Genomic DNA, 16466 nt, shown 5'->3' on the forward strand with positions numbered 1-16466 from the left:
TATTCCTTTCTCCCGCATATGCTTATCTAACCTCCCCTTAAATGCATCGATACTATTCGCTTCAACCACTCCCTGTGGTAGCGAGCTCCACATTCTCACCACTCTGGGTAAAGAAGTTTCTTTCGAATTCCATATTTGACTTCATGGTGACTCTTCTGTTGATGGTCTCTAGTTTGCTCTTCCCCACAAGTGGAAACATTCTCTCTCTATCCACTCTATCAACATTTTTCATAGTTTTAAAGACCTCTATTAGGTCACCCCTCAGCCTTCTCTTTTCAAGAGAAAGGAGACCCAGCCTGTTCATCCTTTCCTGATGGGTATAACCTCGCATTTCTGGCATAATTCTTGTCAATCTTTTTTGCACCCTCACCCTCTCCAGTGCCTCTATATCCTTTTTATAATATGGTCTGGTCTAACCAAGGTTCGATACAAGTTTAGCATAACTTCTCTACTTTTCAATTCTATCCCTCTAGAAATAAACCCTAGTGCTTGGTTTGGTTTTTTATGACCTTATTAACCCGTGTCACTACTTTTAGTGATTTGTGTATTTCTAGTGCCAGAACCCTTTGTCCTCTACCCTATCTAGACTCGTACCCTCCAAGTAATATATGACTTACTTATTTTTCTTACCAAAATGTAATACCTCACACTTATCTATATTGAAATTCATTTGCTAATTATTTGCCCATTCTGCATGTTTATTAATGTCGTCTTGTAATTTGTTTTGGTCCTCCTCACCATTGACTATTCCCCACAATTTGGTGTTAACCACAGATTTAGAAATTATGTTTTTGATTCCAAAGTCTAAATTTTTAATATAAATTGTGAACAGCAGTGGTCCCAGCACTGATCTTGTGGAACACCACTCCCCACCTTCTGCCACTGTGAATAGCTGCCCTTTACCCCTACTCCCTGCTTGGTCTTATAGCCAGCCAGCTATCCATTCTGCTACTTGTCCCCTGACTCTGCATGCTCTGACCTTATTCATTAGTCTATTATGTGGCACCTTATTGAAGGCATTTTGGAAATCTAGATATATTACATCTATTGCATTAACCTTGTCTACTCTCTGTTACCTCTTCGAAGAATTCAGTGAGGTTGGTCAAGCAAGACTTTCCTTTTTTAAATCCATGCTGACTATTCATTATATTTTTGGTTTCTAGATGTCTTTCTATATTCTCCTTTAGTAGGGATTCCATTATTTTTCCGACCACTGATGTTTAGCTGACTAGTCTATAGTTCCCTGGACATGTTCTATCTCCCTTCTAAAATATAGGTATTACGTTAGCCATCCACCAGTCCTCTGGCACTACATGTTTTTCTGACGAATTATTAAACTCTACTCCCTTGTACATTGGGATGCAGATATACAGCTCAGACATCATTGCTTGTCCTTTTTGTCGCTCTCGGTCTACCCAGTGCATCTACCTGGATTGTCTCTGAAAGCAGTGGGTGCCTGCACAGTCACTGGATCAGTGTACATTGGTCTCCTTTCTTATTTCATTGTACTGATTGCAGCATTTGAGAAGCCTGTTGTATTAGAAACTGACACTGCGCACCGTTCATGCAACAGAAGTGCAGAGTAAGACACATTACAAAATGGGGCTTTACCCTCAGCTTTTCCATTCCCCCTGTTGCTTGCCTTATACAGATAGTTATTCACTGATACAACCATGGGTAGTGCAAATTGGATGCTCGTAACTGATTATCCAATCCGAGCTATAAAGATGCTCCTCAGGTTTTATCAGGTAAAACAGCATTGACATCGGTGCTAGATTTAACCAGAGTGGTGGGTTGGATTGACAGAAATGTATCACAGATGGAGATCTGGGATAGCTGGCTGAAACATCTGGAGGCCTGCCTGTGCAGGTCAGCAATATGTTTTTTTCTTTGCTCTGTGTAGACCTGTTCAATTCCGACACAAGGGTGGGAGGCCCGCAGACAGAATTTTACGTTGGTGACTTCTGGACTAGTGCAGGCACGCAGGCCTGTGTGGGCGCCAGTGTTCTGACTACTCCCTGTGATGTGAATGGGCTGAAGGCTCAGACCGAGAAGACACGTGGAACGGTTCCAAGAATGGCACATGAATGAGATCTGCCTGCTGAATCTCATGGGGTGTTGATGCACTACACTGAGAGGTGAGGAGTGAGTTCAAAAGGCCAACAGCCAGCACTGCATTCTACATTTCCATTTCCAAGATTAAGATACCATGGCATGCACATTGTGGATTTCTCTATACACAGATGTAAATAGTGTGTGAGTGAGGTTGGCAGAACCGCAATACTAGACACTAACTGGCTTTGTTCAATTGTTCTGGGCCTTTTGTTGGCCAGCAGACTGTCAGACAACACAGTTCCTGCTCCTGGCCTGTCGAGCGGCCCTAGACCCCCTGCTCATGGCCCATTTGATCTGCTCTGCATCCCTCCCCCAGCTCTTGTTCAACAGCTGACGTGGACCCTCAGCTCCTGCCCCAGTGAGCTGCCCTGGGTTCACCGCTCCTGCCCCATTGAGCTGCCCTGGGTTCACCGCTCCTGCCCCATTGAGCTGCCCTGGGTTCACCGCTCCTGCCCCATTGAGCTGCCCTGGGTTCACCGCTCCTGCCCCATTGAGCTGCCCTGGGTTCACCGCTCCTGCCCCATTGAGCTGCCCTGGGTTCACCGCTCCTGCCCCATTGAGCTGCCCTGGGTTCACCGCTCCTGCCCCATTGAGCTGCCCTGGGTTCACCGCTCCTGCCCCATTGAGCTGCCCTGGGTTCACCGCTCCTGCCCCATTGAGCTGCCCTGGGTTCACCGCTCCTGCCTCATTGAGCTGCCCTGGGTTCACCGCTCCTGCCCCATTGAGCTGCCCTGGGTTCACCGCTCCTGCCCCATTGAGCTGCCCTGGGTTCACCGCTCCTGCCCCATTGAGCTACTCTAGACTTTATTTTTATTAAAGGACTGTTAAATTTCTGTGTCAGCTTGTCTCAGTTGGAGTTGGCAGGTTGTGAGTTAAAGACCCACTCCGCTCTTGAGCATGTAATCTGGGATGTTCCCGTGCAGTCTTGCATTGTTGGAAGTGTTGCCCTTCCAACAAATGGTCATCGAAGACCCCATTTGCCTGGATCTGATGGATGCTAAGGATCAGTTTGTGCTACAGTATTTGCTTTCCTCGAAATATTCTTCCCAACCAACACCACAGATAACACATTAACTGGTCATTTGTTTCATTGCTGTTTATAGGATCTTGCTTTGCAAATTGTCTGCCATATTTGCTTACGTAACAGCAGTGACTGTGCTTCAAAGAATAACTCCTCGTTTGGGACATTTCTGTGAAATGTGGGGTGATGCACTTCATAAATGCGAGGCTTTTTTCTGAAAGATGGGAGAGAAATCTTAATCAGCACAGTATGTAGATTTGTTTAATGCAAATGTTATTTGATTGAAAAGGGAGTTCCTCTCCAGTGCAGTTTAGGGTGTGAAGGATCAGAGTGCTGCTCCTGTTTGTGGAACACTCTGTCAGATGGTGTTGCCAGCTGGGCTCTGTCCTTTGGATGCAAGGGTGTACATTGATACGCTTATCAATTACTCCATAAAAGGCGATGAATTAGGAAAGTAATGAAGAGGTTTTTATTAACTAAAGAACAGAGCATGCCTCTCGTGGCCAACTGGTTCCAAGAAGGAAGTGGGTTGCCGAAACACCCACCTTTATACCTGGTCATGTGGGCGCAGCCAGCTGAGGCATGCATTGGTACACAGCGCCAACCAGAGGTAACAATATGCAATAACGATAACAGTAGGATACAATAACAGTGGTTTACCACATACATGTAGAGCTATCCATCAGTTGATACGAGAGAATACGAAAAGATTAGGAGCGAAGTCAAAAAAGCAATTAGGGAGGCAAAGAGGAACTATGAAATTAAATTATCAAGGAACATAAAACAAAATAGTAAAATATTTTATAGGCACATCAATAAAAAAAGGAATGTTGGGATGGGAATAGGGCCATTAAGGGATAGTCAGGATAATACCACAGGTAACGATAGGGAGATGGCAGAAATATTAAATAATTATTTTGCTTCAGTATTTACCAGGGAGATAGAACAGGTGGACATGACATTGGATGATGAGATAAGTGCATTTAAAATTAAAAAAGGGGATATATTAAATAAACTAATCAAACTCAAAGAGGATAAAACCCCTGGTCCGGATGGATTGCATCCACGCATTTTAAAAGAATCGAGGGAAGAGATAGCAGAGGCATTACTACGCATATTTAATAATTCATTAGAGAAAGGTGTAGTGCCAGAGGACTGACAGACAGCTAACATAATACCTATATTTAAGAAGGGGGATAGAACATGTCCAGGGAATTATAGACCAGTCAGCTTAACATCAGTGGTAGGAAAAATAATGGAGTCCCTACTAAAGGAAAAAATAGAAAGACATCTAGAAACCAAAAATATAATAATGAATCATCAGCATGCATTTCAAAAGGGAAAGTCTTGCTTGACCAACCTTATTGAACTTTTTGAAGTGGTAAGAGCGAGAGTAGACCAGGGTACTGCAGTAGATGTAATTTACCTGGATTTTCAAAAGGCCTTCGATAAGGTACCTCATAATAGACTGATGAACAAGGTCAGAGAATGCGGAGCTGGGACAAGTAGCAGAATGGATTGCTGGCTGGCTTCAGGACAGAAAGCAGAGAGTAGGAGTAAAGGGTAGCTATTCACAGTAGCAGAAGGTGGGTAGTGGTGTTCCACAAGGATCAGTGCTGGGACCACGGCTGTTCACAATTTACATTAACGATTTAGACTTAGGAATCAAAAACACAATTTCTAAATTTGCAGATGACACCAAATTGCGGGGGGTGGGGTGGGCACGGGGGATAGTCAATACTGAGGAGGACTGCAAGTTGCAGGAGGACATTAATAAACTTGCAGAATGGGCATATAATTGGCAAATGAAGTTCAACAGAGATAAATGTGAGGTATTACATTTTGGTAGAAAGAACAGGGAGGACACATCACTTGGAGGGTGCGAGTCTAGGTGGGGTAGAGGAACAAAGGGATCTGGGAGTACAAATACACAAATCACTAAAAGTTGCGACACAGGTTAGCAAGGCCATAAAAAAAGCAAACCAGGCACTAGGGTTTATTTCTAGAGGGATAGAATTGAAAAGTAGGGAAGTTATACTAAACGTGTATCGAACCTTGGTTAGACCACACTTGGAGTACAGTGTACAGTTCTGGTCGGCATATTATAAAAAGGATATAGAGGCACTGGAGAGGGTGCAGAGAAGATTTACAAAGATGATACCAGAAATGTGAGGTTATACCTATCAGGAAAGGATGAACAGGCTGGGTCTCTTTTCTCTTGGAAAAGAGAAGGCTGAGGGGTGACCGAATAGAGGTCTTTAAAACTATGAAAAATTTTGATAGAGTGGATACAGAAAGAATGTTTCCACTTGTGGGGAAGAGCAAAACTAGAGGCCATCAATATAAGATAGTCACCAAGAAATCCAATAGGGAATTCAGGAGAAACTTCTTTACCCAGAGAGTGGTGAGAATGTGGAACTCGCTACCACAGGGAGTGGTTGAAGTGAATAGTATAGATGCATTTAAGGGGAGGCTGGACAAGCATACGAGGGAGAAGGGAATAGAGGGTTATGCTGATAGAGTTAGATGAGGAAAGATGGGAGGAGGCTCGTGTGGAGCATAAAAGCCAGCATGGACTGGTTGGGCCGAATGGCCTGTTTCTGTGCCGTATATCCTATGTAATGTAATCCTATGTAGTTGTTGGACAAGGGTGGTGGAATGTACAACAAGGAGACTTTTGAGAGGGGGCGTGGTGGTGGTGTTGGTCTGGGCCGGTTTGAACTCGCGGTCACCATTGGGATCAGTCCTGAAAGCAGCTTGGCCTGGGTCCATTTATGTCCAGCTGCACCATGTACATGAAAAGCCTGACTCCAGCAATTTGCATACCAGAGAAAGACTTGCCTGTGTGGAGCGGTTGCTGATCGACTTGCATTTCCGTTGTTGTGTTGCCGGTTCCGAACGTGTGGGTCTTGCCAGGTTGGCTAAGGCTGGCAGCTGGGAGGACCCACGGGCATGGCATCAGCAGTTGGTGACACTAACATGACAAATAAAAGGAGCTATGTAGAATATGCCACAAGTGGACACAGTTACATCTGATGGTTCAACCTAACCAGTAACCGACCTAAGCCCCCCAAAAGCCTGAATGAAACCAGACAGGATAGGGGGAGGAAGAACAAATGGCTTTCAGGGACAGTAACCCTGGCTGATTCCCTCCCAACCCTTCCTTAGTGCGGGCACTGGGACCAGTTGTAGAATTGCTCCTGTCACATCAGCTGAGAGCAGCAAATTCAGGACAGGCTGGGGATCAAAGCTGGGAGTTTCAGGCTTTAATGGGCCAACTACACATTGACTTTACTAAGCAAACTATCTTAGGCCAAAGGGTTCCAGGTTCAGTTTCGCTCAAAAGATAGTGGAAATCTGGAAACTTCACCCCAAAAAAGCTGTTGAGGCTGGCGGTCAATTGAAAATGTAAAAACTGAGATTGGTAGATTTTTGCAAGCCAAAGATTGTGGCCCAGAAATTCGGGTCGGGGGCTTCCCACGGGTGCAAGCCCCCGACCTGCACTTACCTAGCGCACCGGCCGTTGAGCTGTGGGCCCGCGTGGGATTCCGCTCCGGGGCCTGGTCCAGCTGCCGGTGCGCAGTGCTTGCGTATCCCAGGGTCGCAGGTAGTTCGATGTGTCCCCTGGGATCACGTGGGCCATGGGCAGCCAATCAGAGCAGGGAATGCTCCATTCATAAGTCTGACAGGAAGTGCTGTCAAGACTTTTAAATACTACGGCCCCAAAATAGCACCGTATCTTCAAATAATTTTTTTTTTAAATCACATTTTTTAAGTAAACTAAATTACATGAAATAACTATTTTAAACAATAATTTAAATTTTTGAAAAAAATAATTTTATTTTCTAACGGGGCTAAGAATAAACTTACCTTGCCTTAAAGTATTTATAAAAATAATAAACCTGTGGAAAAAATGTTTTAATTTTAATTAATTCACCACTTACCTTGTAAAAAGCAGGCCTTAGGCCTGCATTTTACATTTCTAACTTCTGCAGGCTTACCCTCGCGGGAAAACCTGTATAAAAAAAAACCAAGTTCGATGCGCACGCGCAGCCTCTCCTGCGCATGCGTTCAACCTCTGAACCCCTTCGTTCAGAGGAACGGAAGTGCCGGTTTCCCGCGCTGGCGCAGTGCATGCAGGAAACCGGCACTTCCATCGGGTCCACGCGTGAGTACTCACCCGGGGAGAGCCGAAGTTCTGGGGAGCCAAGGCGGGTAAATGGATTTAAGATACAGATCAGCCTTGATCTCATTGAATGGCAGAACAGGTTCGAGGGGCTGAATTGTCTCCTCCTGTTCCTATGTACAGCAGGGAGATAGCTGTATTGCTGCAATTAACATCTGGGAGAGGAAATAAAATGAGTCCGGATTCTCGCTCCGAAGAACATCCCGGTGATCCCCTGCTGGAAAGTTTCTCTTTAATTTATTCTATTGATGGGGGGGGTGGGGTTGGCGGTATGTGTGTGAGGGGGGTGGGGTGGGTCAACACCCTGCGGACTCAACAAACCATACAGATGAAGTCAGCAGAACTTGCATATAAAAACAAAAGGGATCCAAATAACAGCAGTGACAGCTTAAAATCAAACGATTGAAGCCGTCAGCCTTACTGTGTGAGGTGCCTGGAGCACCAGCGTGATTAGGTGACTTGGCAAATTTCTCTCCTGCCCTTCTCCTTAGATCAAGAGTCCCCGTGGCTGAGACCAGGTAACATAGACTAAAGAAGGATTGAAGTTGGCATGCTCCTGCCTTGTATGATTCTGTATTGTGTCAGTGCATTTACTGACTGTGATGCAGTCACTGATTTTATTTACACACTCGGTTTGTGCTCTGTGCTGTCACTGTATTTACACACTCGGTCTGTGCTCTGTGCTGTCACTGTATTTACACACTCGGTTTGTGCTCTGCTGTCACTGTATTTACACACTCGGTTTGTGCTCTGTGCTGTCACTGTATTTACACTCGGTTTGTGCTCTGCTGTCACTGTATTTACACACTCGGTTTGTGCTCTGTGCTGTCACTGTATTTACACACTCGGTCTGTGCTCTGCTGTCACTGTATTTACACACACGGTTTGTGCTCTGTGCTGTCACTGTATTTACACAATCGGTTTGTGCTCTGTGCTGTCACTGTATTTACACACTCGGTCTGTGCTCTGTGCTGTCACTGTATTTACACACTCGGTTTGTGCTCTGTGCTGTCACTGTATTTACACACTCGGTTTGTGCTCTGTGCTGTCACTGTATTTACACACTCGGTCTGTGCTCTGTGCTGTCACTGTATTTACACACTCGGTTTGTGCTCTGCTGTCACTGTATTTACACACTCGGTTTGTGCTCTGTGCTGTCACTGTATTTACACACTCTGTGCTCTGTGCTGTCACTGTATTTACACTCGGTTTGTTCTCTGCTGTCACTGTATTTACACACTCGGTTTGTGCTCTGCTGTCACTGTATTTACACACTCAGTTTGTGCTCTGTGCTGTCACTGTATTTACACACACGGATTGTGCTCTGCTGTCACTGTATTTACACACTCGGTTTGTGCTCTGTGCTGTCACTATTTACACTCTCGGTTTGTGCTCTGTGCTGTCACTGTATTTACACTCTCGGTTTGTGCTCTGTGCTGTCACTATTTACACACTCGGTTTGTGCTTTGTGCTGTCAGTGTATTTACACACTCGGTTTGTGCTCTGTGCTGTCACTATTTACACTCTCGGTTTGTGCTCTCTGCGGTCACTGTATTTACACTCTCGGTTTGTGCTCTGCTGTCACTGTATTTACACACTCGGTTTGTGCTTTGTGCTGTCAGTGTATTTACACACTCGGTTTGTGCTCTGTGCTGTCACTGTATTTACACACGGTTTGTGCTCTGTGCTGTCACTATTTACACTCTCGGTTTGTGCTCTCTGCGGTCACTGTATTTACACTCTCGGTTTGTGCTCTGCTGTCACTGTATTTACACACTCGGTTTGTGCTCTGTACTGTCACTATTTACACACTCGGTTTGTGCTCTGTGCTGTCACTGTATTTACACACTCGGTCTGTGCTGTCACTGTATTTACACACTCGGTTTGTGCTCTGTGCTGTCACAGTATTTACACACTCGGTTTGTGCTCTGTGCTGTCACAGTATTTACACACTCAGTTTGTGCTCTGTGCTGTCACTGTATTTACACACTCGGTTTGTGCTCTGTGCTGTCACTGTATTTACACTCGGTTTGTGCTCTGTGCTGTCACTGTATTTACACACTCGGTCTGTGCTCTGTGCTCTCACTGTATTTACACACTCGGTCTGTGCTCTGAGCTGTCACTGTATTTACACTCGGTCTGTGCTCTCTGCTGTCACTGTATTTGCACACTCGGTTTGTGCTCTGTGCTGTCACTGTATTTACACACTCGGTTTGTGCTCTACTGTCACTGTATTTACACACTCGGTTTGTGCTCTGTGCTGTCACTGTATTTAGTCACTCAGTCTGTGCTCTGTGCTGTCACTGTATTTACACACTCGGTCTGTGCTCTGTGCTGTCACTGTATTTAGTCACTCGGTTTGTGCTCTGTGCTGTCACTGTATTTAGTCACTCGGTCTGTGCTCTGTGCTGTCACTGTATTTACACACTTGGTTTGTGCTCTGTGCTGTCACTATTTACACACTTGGTCTGTGCTCTGTGCTGTCACTGTATTTACACTCGGTTTGTGCTCTGTGCTGTCACTGTATTTACACTCGGTTTGTGCTCTGTGCTGTCACTGTATTTACACACTCGGTCTGTGCTCTGTGCTCTCACTGTATTTACACACTCGGTCTGTGCTCTGAGCTGTCACTGTATTTACACTCGGTCTGTGCTCTCTGCTGTCACTGTATTTGCACACTCGGTTTGTGCTCTGTGCTGTCACTGTATTTACACACTCGGTTTGTGCTCTACTGTCACTGTATTTACACACTCGGTTTGTGCTCTGTGCTGTCACTGTATTTAGTCACTCAGTCTGTGCTCTGTGCTGTCACTGTATTTACACACTCGGTCTGTGCTCTGTGCTGTCACTGTATTTAGTCACTCGGTTTGTGCTCTGTGCTGTCACTGTATTTAGTCACTCGGTCTGTGCTCTGTGCTGTCACTGTATTTACACACTTGGTTTGTGCTCTGTGCTGTCACTATTTACACACTTGGTCTGTGCTCTGTGCTGTCACTGTATTTACGCACTCGGTTTGTGCTCTGTGCGGTCACTGTATTTACACACTCGGTTTGTGCTCTGCGGTCACTGTATTTACACACTCGGTTTGTGCTCTGTGCTGTCACTGTATTTACACACTCGGTTTGTGCTCTGTGCGGTCACTGTATTTACACACTCGGTTTGTGCTCTGTGCTGTCACTGTATTTACACTCTCGGTTTGTGCTCTGTGCTGTCACTGTATTTACACACTCGGTTTGTGCTCTGTGCGGTCACTGTATTTACACACTCGGTTTGTGCTCTGTGCTGTCACTGTATTTACACTCTCGGTTTGTGCTCTGTGCTGTCACTGTATTTACACACTCGCTTTGTGCTCTGTGCGGTCACTGTATTTACACACTCGGTTTGTGCTCTGTGCTGTCACTGTATTTACACACTGGGTTTGTGCTCTGTGCTGTCACTGTATTTACACACTCAGTTTGTGCTCTGCTGTCACTGTATTTACACTGGGTTTGTGCTCTGCTGTCACTGTATTTACACACTTGGTTTGTGCTCTGTGCTGTCACTGTATTTACACACTGGGTTTGTGCTCTGCTGTCACTGTATTTACACACTGGGTTTGTGCTCTGTGCTGTCACTGTATTTACACACTGGGTTTGTGCTCTGTGCTGTCACTGTATTTACACACTCGGTTTGTGCTCTGTGCTGTCACTGCATTTACACGCTCTGTGCTGTCACGATTTACACTCGGTTTGTGCTCTGAGCTGTCACTATTTACACACTCGGTTTGTGCTCTGCTGTCACTGTATTTACACACTGGGTTTGTGCTCTGTGCTGTCACTGTATTTACACACTCGGTTTGTGCTCTGTGCTGTCACTGCATTTACACGCTCTGTGCTGTCACGATTTACACTCGGTTTGTGCTCTGAGCTGTCACTATTTACACACTCGGTTTGTGCTCTGCTGTCACTGTATTTACACACTCGGTTTGTGCTCTGTGCTGTCACTGTATTTACACACTCGGTTTGTGCTCTGTGCTGTCACTATTTACACTCTCGGTTTGTGCTCTGTGCTGTCACTGTATTTACACTCTCGGTTTGTGCTCTGTGCTGTCACTGTATTTACACACTCGGTTTGTGCTTTGTGCTGTCAGTGTATTCACACACTCGGTTTGTGCACTGTGCTGTCACTGTATTTACACACTCGGTTTGTGCTCTGTGCTGTCACTGTATTTACACACTCGGTTTGTGCTCTGTGCTGTCACTATTTACACTCTCGGTTTGTGCTCTGTGCGGTCACTGTATTTACACTCTCGGTTTGTGCTGTGTGCTGTCACTATTTACACACTCGGTTTGTGCTCTGTACTGTCACTATTTACACACTCGGTTTGTGCTCTGTGCTGTCACTGTATTTACACACTCGGTCTGTGCTGTCACTGTATTTACACACTCGGTTTGTGCTCTGTGCTGTCACAGTATTTACACACTCGGTTTGTGCTCTGTGCTGTCACTGTATTTACACTCGGTTTGTGCTCTGTGCTGTCACTGTATTTACACACTCGGTCTGTGCTCTGTGCTCTCACTGTATTTACACACTCGGTTTGTGCTCTGTGCTGTCACTATTTACACACTCGGTTTGTGCTCTGTGCTGTCACTGTATTTACACACTCGGTTTGTGCTCTGTGCTGTCACTGTATTTACACTCTCGGTTTGTGCTCTGTGCTGTCACTATTTACACACTCGGTCTGTGCTCTGTGCTGTCACTGTATTTACACTCGGTTTGTGCTCTGTGCTGTCACTGTATTTACACACTCGGTCTGTGCTCTGAGCTGTCACTGTATTTACACACTCGGCCTGTGCTGTCACTGTATTTACACTCGGTTTGTGCTCTGTGCTGTCACTATTTACACACTTGGTCTGTGCTCTGTGCCGTCACTGTATTTACACACTTGGTTTGTGCTCTGTGCTGTCACTGTATTTACACACTCGGTTTGTGCTCTGTGCTGTCACTGTATTTACACACTCGGTTTGTGCTCTCTGCTGTCACTGTATTTACACACTCGGTTTGTGCTCTCTGCTGTCACTGTATTTACACACTCGGTTTGTGCTCTGTGCTGTCACTATTTACACTCGGTTTGTGCTCTGAGCTGTCACTATTTACACACTGGGTTTGTGCTCTGTGCTGTCACTGTATTTACACACTCGGTTTGTGCTCTGTGCTGTCACTGTATTTACACACTCGGTTTGTGCTCTGTGTTGTCACTGTATTTACACACTCGGTTTGTGCTCTGTGTTGTCACTGTATTTACACACTCGGTTTGTGCTCTGTGCTGTCACTGTATTTACACACTCGGTTTGTGCTCTGTTGTCACTTTATTTACACACTCGGTTTGTGCTCTGTGTTGTCACTGTATTTACACACTCGGTTTGTGCTGTGTGCTGTCACTGTATTTACACACTCGGTTTGTGCTGTGTGCTGTCACTGTATTTACACTCTCAGTTTGTACTCGTGGTTTCCCTGATTGTATTTAAACTCTCGGTTTGTGCTTGTGGTTTCCCTGATTGTATTTACACTCTCGGTTTGTGCTTGTGGTTTCCCTGATTGTATTTACACTCTCGGTTTGTGCTCGTGGTTTCCCTGATTGTATTTACACTCTCGGTTTGTGCTGTGTGCTGGCACTGTATTTACACTCTCGGTTTGTGCTGTGTGCTGGCACTGTATTTACACACTCGGTTTGTGCTCTGTGCTGGCACTGATTGTATTTACACTCTCAGTTTGTGCTGTGTGCTGGCACTGATTGTATTTACACTCTCAGTTTGTGCTGTGTGCTGGCACTGATTGTATTTAAACTCTCGGTTTGTGCTCGTGGCTTCCCTGATTGTATTTACACTCCCTGGAAAGAGAGGCAAGCAGTTTGGTGGTCATAGCATGATCATGTAGTTGGGAGAATAAAGGAACGTTGGAGTAGGGGCAGTAATTTACAAGGACAGAGGGGTTGAGGATGGGTTTTTTGAGCGTGGTTTGGTGATGGTTGTTTTTAAAGGGAGCGGGACAATGCCCGAGGCGTGAGAACCATTTACAATGTTCGCTAACTTGGTGGTCAGCAGTTTAGTAGGAATGGGGTCAAATAAGCAACAGTTCGATTCTCATGGATGAGTTGAATTCTGAGAGGCCATGGGAGGAGATGAGAGAGAAACTAGAGAGGGTCGTGTGTTTAGAGAGGGGGTGCACCAGACATGGGGAGCTAGTGAGGGAATCTGGGGAGACGGTGCCTGAGACATGGGAATCTGGGGAGACTGGGTCCATGAGACATGGGGAGCTAGTGAGGGAATCTGGGGAGACTGGGTGCATGAGACATGGGGAGCTAGTGAGGGAATCTGGGGAGACTGGGTGCATGAGACATGGGGAGCTAGTGAGGGAATCTGGGGAGACTGGGTGCATGAGACATGGGGAGCTAGTGAGGGAATCTGGGGAGACGGTGCATGAGACATGGGGAGTTAGTGAGGGAATCTGGGGAGACGGTGCCTGAGACATGGGGAGCTCGTGAGGGAATCTGGGGAGACTGGGTGCATGAGACATGGGGAGCTCGTGAGGGAATCTGGGGAGACTGGGTGCATGAGACATGGGGAGCTAGTGAGGGAATCTGGGGAGACTGGGTCCATGAGACATGGGGAGCTAGTGAGGGAATCTGGGGAGACTGGGTGCCTGAGACATGGGGAGCTAGTGAGGGAATCTGGGGAGACGGTGCATGAGACATGGGGAGCTAGTGAGGGAATCTGGGGAGACTGTGCCTGAGACATGGGGAGCTAGTGAGGGAATCTGGGGAGACTGGGTGCATGAGACATGGGGAGCTAGTGAGGGAATCTGGGGAGACTGGGTCCATGAGACATGGGGAGCTAGTGAGGGAATCTGGGGAGGCGGTGCATGAGACATGGGGAGCTAGTGAGGGAATCTGGGGAGACTGGGTACATGAGACATGGGGAGCTAGTGAGGGAATCTGGGGAGACTGGGTGTATGAGACATGGGGAGCTAGTGAGGGAATCTGGGGAGACGGTGCATGAGACATGGGGAGCTAGTGAGGGAATCTGGGGAGACGGTGCATGAGACATGGGGAGCTAGTGAGGGAATCTGGGGAGACTGGGTGTATGAGACATGGGGAGCTCGTGAGGGAATCTGGGGAGACTGGGTGCCTGAGACATGGGGAGCTAGTGAGGGAATCTGGGGAGACTGGGTGCATGAGACATGGGGAGCTAGTGAGGGAATCTGGGGAGACTGGGTGCATGAGACATGGGGAGCTAGTGAGGGAATCTGGGGAGACTGGGTGCATGAGACATGGGGAGCTAGTGAGGGAATCTGGGGAGACTGGGTGCATGAGACATGGGGAGCTAGTGAGGGAATCTGGGGAGACGGTGCATGAGACATGGGGAGCTAGTGAGGGAATCTGGGGAGACTGTGCCTGAGACATGGGGAGCTAGTGAGGGAATCTGGGGAGACTGGGTGCATGAGACATGGGGAGCTAGTGAGGGAATCTGGGGAGACTGGGTCCATGAGACATGGGGAGCTAGTGAGGGAATCTGGGGAGACGGTGCATGAGACATGGGGAGCTAGTGAGGGAATCTGGGGAGACTGTGCCTGAGACATGGGGAGCTAGTGAGGGAATCTGGGGAGACTGGGTGCATTAGACATGGGGAGCTAGTGAGGGAATCTGGGGAGACTGGGTGCCTGAGACATGGGGAGCTAGTGAGGGAATCTGGGGAGACTGGGTGCATGAGACATGGGGAGCTAGTGAGGGAATCTGGGGAGACTGGGTGCATGAGACATGGGGAGCTAGTGAGGGAATCTGGGGAGACTGGGTGCATGAGACATGGGGAGCTAGTGAGGGAATCTGGGGAGACTGGGTCCATGAGACATGGGGAGCTAGTGAGGGAATCTGGGGAGACTGGGTGCATGAGACATGGGGAGCTAGTGAGGGAATCTGGGGAGACGGTGCATGAGACATGGGGAGCTACTGGGTGCATGAGACGTGGGGAGCTAGTGAGGGAATCCAGGGAGACTGGGTGCATGAGACATGGGGAGCTAGTGAGGGAATCTGGGGAGACTGGGTCCATGAGACATGGGGAGCTAGTGAGGGAATCTGGGGAGACTGGGTGCATGAGACATGGGGAGCTAGTGAGGGAATCTGGGGAGATGGTGCCTGAGACATGGGGAGCTAGTGAGGGAATCTGGGGAGACTGGGTGCATGAGACATGGGGAGCTAGTGAGGGAATCTGGGGAGACTGGGTACATGAGACATGGGGAGCTAGTGAGGGAATCTGGGGAGACTGGGTGCCTGAGACATGGGGAGCTAGTGAGGGAATCTGGGGAGACTGGGTACATGAGACATGGGGAGCTAGTGAGGGAATCTGGGGAGACTGGGTGCATGAGACATGGGGAGCTAGTGAGGGAATCTGGGGAGACTGGGTACATGAGACATGGGGAGCTAGTGAGGGAATCTGGGGAGACGATGCATGAGACATGGGGAGCTAGTGAGGGAATCTGGGGAGACTGGGTCCATGAGACATGGGGAGCTAGTGAGGGAATCCGGGGAGACTGGGTGCATGAGACATGGGGAGCTAGTGAGGGAATCTGGGGAGACTGGGTCCATGAGACGTGGGGAGCTAGTGAGGGAATCTGGGGAGACTGGGTGCATGAGACATGGGGAGCTAGTGAGGGAATCTGGGGAGATGGTGCATGAGACATGGGGAGCGAGTGAGGGAATCTGGGGAGACGCTGCATGAGACATGGGGAGCTAGTGAGGGAATCTGGGGAGACTGGGTGCATGAGACATGGGGAGCTAGTGAGGGAATCTGGGGAGACGGTGCATGAGACATGGGGAGCTAGTGAGGGAATCTGGGGAGACTGGGTGCATGAGACATGGGGAGCTAGTGAGGGAATCTGGGGAGACTGGGTGCATGAGACATGGGGAGCTAGTGAGGGAATCTGGGGAGACTGTGCCTGAGACATGGGGAGCTAGTGAGGGAATCTGGGGAGACTGGGTGCATGAGACATGGGGAGCTAGTGAGGGAATCTGGGGAGACTGGGTGCATGAGACATGGGGAGCGAGTGAGGGAATCTGGGGAGACGGTGCATGAGACATGGGGAGCTAGTGAGGGAATCTGGGGAGACTGG

At 47.7% G+C, this 16466-nt stretch overlaps 1 protein-coding gene across 3 annotated transcripts in view; it reads left to right on the forward strand.

Moving 5' to 3' along the window:
• Nucleotides 1-1891: 1891 nt before the first annotated feature.
• The window catches only part of LOC147106526 (AP-2 complex subunit alpha-2-like), a 148788-nt gene continuing 134213 nt past the window's right edge, over nt 1892-16466 (forward strand). For 2 of the 3 annotated variants that reach the window (XM_086007483.1, XM_086007484.1), the window contains exon 1: nt 1912-2138. The gene's annotated coding sequence lies outside the window, so the exon portion shown is untranslated. Of the gene's footprint in view, nt 2139-16466 lie in introns of all 3 variants that reach the window. The other variant, XM_086007485.1, reaches the window with a different exon arrangement.

The sequence above is a fragment of the Somniosus microcephalus genome, chromosome 15 (assembly GCF_052327205.1).
Source record: "Somniosus microcephalus isolate GS21.2 chromosome 15, FLI_Smic_1.0, whole genome shotgun sequence".
NCBI lineage: Eukaryota > Metazoa > Chordata > Chondrichthyes > Squaliformes > Somniosidae > Somniosus > Somniosus microcephalus.